Source organism: Octopus bimaculoides, chromosome 18 (assembly GCF_001194135.2).
Source record: "Octopus bimaculoides isolate UCB-OBI-ISO-001 chromosome 18, ASM119413v2, whole genome shotgun sequence".
Lineage (NCBI taxonomy): Eukaryota > Metazoa > Mollusca > Cephalopoda > Octopoda > Octopodidae > Octopus > Octopus bimaculoides.
In genome coordinates this window covers 20426639-20431499 of record NC_068998.1, presented here as the reverse complement: position 1 = coordinate 20431499, position 4861 = coordinate 20426639, and the positions used below count along the sequence as shown (strand labels likewise).

Sequence of the window (4861 nt, the reverse complement as noted above, 5' to 3'; positions counted from 1 at the left end):
ATATATATATATATATACCTCACTCACTCTCTCTTGTTTTCACTTTCATTTTTCAGATACTATTGTTTTCTCTTTAAGTTCAATTGCTATTGTTTTCACTGAAAGTTTTCAATTGCTATTTACAAACAATGACAAATTACTGACAGAAATAAGTTCACAATTACTGATGAAAGTAATTTCATACATAATTTACTGACAGAAGTAACTGCAAAAATTTCACTTAAATCCATACACTTAGTTAATTCCCACCAACATTTATTTACTTTTGCAACGGTTTTGTGTTTTCCTGTTGTTAACAGCTTTTCTCTGGTCCCTTCGATACTGGCTCTTTGGTTCACTGACAAATTTTGCCTAAACCCGTACAATTCTTTATTTTCTGTAAAAATTTCTTATTTAGTTTCTGCCCATCATACTAAGAAATATAATTTCTGTTACCCAGTTATTTTCATTGTTTACTGTCTTCTACACCTGTATATTTCTGTATACGTAAATAACCATGCCTAGAAGGAAAGTGTCAAATTTGTCTACAATATCAAGGTCAGCGAAAAGAATGTCTGCCCAGGGAAAGAGAGACAGCTGCAGAAAGGGAAGCATACCAAGAAACGAACAGACTGTGCACTACAAAAGCCAGAGTATCTCAAAGTGATGAACAGAGGTATGCACGGCTGACAAGGAATAGGATCTCCACTGCAGAACAAAGAGCAGTTGCAACAGCTCAGAGAAGTAACTTCTATGAAGCAGCTTTCAATTATGATCCAGTAATTCATATGCAGATGACATTAGTGTTTCCATTGGTGCAATGACAACTGAGTGCATACATTGTAAAGCAAGGAAGTAGCCTTGAGAGACACCTGCACTGTGCTGCAGTGGTGGAAAGGTTAAACTCCCTGCAATCCCTCAACCTCCAGAGTCATTGAAGAAACTGTTGTCATCAACTGACCAAGATTCCAAGCACTTCCAAAATAAATTTAGACAATACAACACTGCACTACAGATGACATCATTTGGAACCACAAGAGATTTAACTGAGCTGGGAGTCATGCAAACTTTCAAGATCCAAGGTTAGGTTTATCATTAGATTGGTTCTCTACTACCATTATCAAATGAATCACCAAAATCGGCCTTTCATTGTTTATAATCTGAACCTATTTTCTGGTTATGAAATAAGCTAGACAAAATGTGTTTTTGAATTATGTGTATTTACTTTATATACAAATATCAGTTGAAAACTTTCTTTTAACATTTCACTTAATGTCTATGTTCCATGCTGGCATGGGTTGGAAAGTTATTAAGATAGAAAGTTGGTATCTCACCTACTAGCAGTTGAGAGCTGCACAATCTAGATGGCATTTTTAAATTTCATTATTCTCTTTAACCTGAGCAACACCAGGTATTTCTGCTAGTACACATATTAAAAAATATATACAAAGTAGGGTGTGTGGTAAGTAGCTTGCTTACCAACCACATGGTTCCGTGTTCAATCCCACTGCATGGCACCTTGGGCAAGTGTCTTCTACTATAGCCACGGGCTGCCCAAAGCCTTGTGAGTGGATTTGGTAGTCGGAAACTGAAAGAAGCCCGTCATATATATATATATGTGTGTGTGTGTGTATGTATGTATGTACATATATGTCGTGTATCTGCGTTTGTGCTCCCAACATCGCTTGACAACCGATGCTGTTGTGTTTATATCCCCGTAATTTAGTGGTTCGGCAAAAGAGACTGATAGAATAAGTACCAGGCTTACAAAAGTCCTGGGGTTGATTTGCTTCGACTTAGGGCGCTGCTCCAGCATGGCCACAGTCAAATGTGCGTGTTTACGTCGCCGTAACTTAGTGGTTCGGCAAAACGGACTGATAGAATAAGTACTAGGCTTATAAAAGTCCTGGGGTCGATTTGCTTCGACTTAAGGTAGTGCTCCAGCATGGCAGCAGTCAAATGACAAACAAATAAAGGAATAAAAGAATATTCATGAAGGCATGTGGCTTAGTGGTTAGGGCATTCAGCTCACGATCGTAAGGTTGTGAGTTCTCAATGACGTGTTGTGTCCTTGAGCAAGACACTTTATTTCATGTTGCTCCAGTCAACTCAGCTAGCAAGAATGGGTAGTACCTGTATCTTAAAGGGCCAGCCTTGTCACACTCTGTGTCATGCTGAATCTCCCTGAGAATTACATTAAGGATACACGTATCTGTGGAGTGCTCAGCCACTTGCACATTAATTTCACAAGCAAGCTGTTCTGTTGATAGTATCAGCTGGGACCCTCGTCGTCGAAACTGACAAAGTAATCCTTTATTCTCTAATGCCAATATATGACCATGTGGATTAAAAAAGTATGGATACCCTATATACAAAAAAACTATGTACATACAATGAATCTGAATAAATCTTTTAAATTAACATAAACATTTATTTACATGAAAGAAAATTACCAGAGACATAATGTGATGTGCTAAAAATAAGAGATAAATAAGATTTTTTGCATAATTCTTTTAAATTAACATAAACATTTCTTTACATGAAAACAAACTGACAGCTTCCAAATCCTGTTTCCTGACTGGGTCACTATGCAGGTGAACAGTCGAAATAAATATAAAGACAAAATTCTTTCACTTTTATAAAAAGTAGGAAGACCCATTTACATCCAATTACGTGGGAGATCTGGGCAAAATGTGACAGTGCAGGGCCATAAGTGATGTGTGTGTGTAAAGTATTGAGAAAATCAGTTTCAGATTGTGGAAATGTATGCATTAGTCATTATACACACACACTTTAATTTATATATACTAGATAAACGTATATGGCCATGCTGGAGCACCACCTTTAGTCGAGCAAATCAACCCCAGGACTTATTCTTTGTAAGCCTAGTACTTATTTTATTGGTCTCTTTTGCCGAACCGCTAAGTTACAGGGACATAAACACACCACCATCGGTTGTCAAGCGATGTTGGGAGGACAAACAGACACACAAATATATACGACGGGCTTCTTTCAGTTTCCATGTACCAAATCCACTTACAAGGCTTTGGTTGGCGTGAGGTTATAGTAGAAGACACTTACCCAAGGTGTCACACAGTGGGACTGAACCCAGAACCATGTGGTTTGTAAGCAAGCTACTTACCACACAGCCACTCCTACACCTATATATATAGATATGTATATATATATATATATATATATAAGCATACATATATAAACATACATATATATAAACATACATATACATAAACATATATATTTAAATATATATAGGTATATAAACATATATAGATATATAAACATACATAGATATGTAAACATATATAAACATAAATCATTTATCTTTTATCTGTTTCAGTCATTGGACTGCGGCCATGCTGGAGCACCGCCTTCAAACAGCGGAAGTGAGCTAGAGTGTTAAAACTTAGTGCACATACACAGCAGAATTTAAGGTCACTCTGTGCCAAGCGGCTTTACTTTGCATGCTTAAACTTCATTACTATAGAAACAATCTAGATGCTTATTGATCAGACCACATATATATGTGTGTCACAATATATGGATTCCAGTAATCCAGTAGTACTCATAAAAAAAAGCTCCTTAATGTATCATTCTACAAAATGTATAAACTATATAGTATGATGCAAGAGAAAACGATAAGGAATGTCTGAAGTCATGTATGACAGAAATAGTTTGATGAAATTTTATTTAAATAGAATTTCATTAAACTATTTCTCTGTCATTTATGACTTTATATATATAAGCATACCTACACAGTTGTACTACTTCTGACTGTTTCCTCAAAACTTTCAGAAAATGACTATTTTTATTATGAAATTTTCCACAAATACCTTTGAGATGGTGAGGAAAGGAGTCTCAGAAAATTCCCATGAGTCGACTTTATTTCCTCATTACTTTCAGAAAAATGACTATTTTTCTTTTTTTAAATTATATATTCTACAAAATACCTTTCAGATTGTGCACAGCAGAATTTAAAATGAGAAAGACATTGGTGGGTTCACACATATAACATACTGTCACACGTCACATATATCTACAAAATGAAATTTGAAATTTTGAAAACAACTGCAATGTGTCAGTACACCTGTGTGCGTGTCCAACAATTGTTTTATTTTTCTTTTTTTTCTTTTTTTGTATTAAATTCTGATCTAACCGTAATCTACACAATTTGAAAGATATTTGTAGAAAATTTCATATAAGGTGTGGTTGTGTAGTAAGAAGCTTGCATCCCAACCACATGGTTCCAGGTTCAAGCCCACTGTGTGGTACCCTGGGCAAGTGTCTTCTACTATAGCCTTAGGCCAAACAAAGCCTTGTGAATGGATTTGGTAGACGGAAACTGGAAGAAGCCTGTCATATATATGTATGTGTGTGTGTGTGTGTCTTTGTCCCCCTACATCGTTTGGCAACCAGTGCTGGTGTGTCTGCATCCCTGTAACTTAGCAATTCAGCAAAAGATACTGATAGAATAAGTACTAGGCTTTAAAAATAAGTCCTGTAGTCGATTTGTTTAACTGATACCCCTCAAGGTGGTACTCCAGCATGGCCACAGTCAAATGACTGAAACAAGTAAAAAAAAAATTTTTTTAAAGTAACCATTTTTCTGAAAATTAGGAGGAAACGAAGCCAATTCTTGCAAACTATCCAAAACTCCCTACTGCTGTCCCAAAAAAAGAATTTTCACAACACAGTCCAATATAATAGGAATCAATACCATCTGACGCGATTTTGTAGAAAATTTCAACAAGAAATGTCAATTTTTCTCAAAGTCTTAACACGTTTGTAATTCCAACAGCAACAGGAAATTGTGTTATGACACGAGTTCGTTAGTTTAATGAAATGGATCCGTGTTGTTGAATAT

General features: G+C 36.0%; 1 protein-coding gene across 6 annotated transcripts in view; it reads right to left on the bottom strand.

The window, feature by feature from the left end:
- LOC106883561 (high-affinity choline transporter 1) overlaps window positions 1-4861 on the bottom strand; it is a 25024-nt gene that overhangs the window by 7090 nt on the left and 13073 nt on the right. The gene's annotated exons all lie outside the window — the stretch shown is intronic.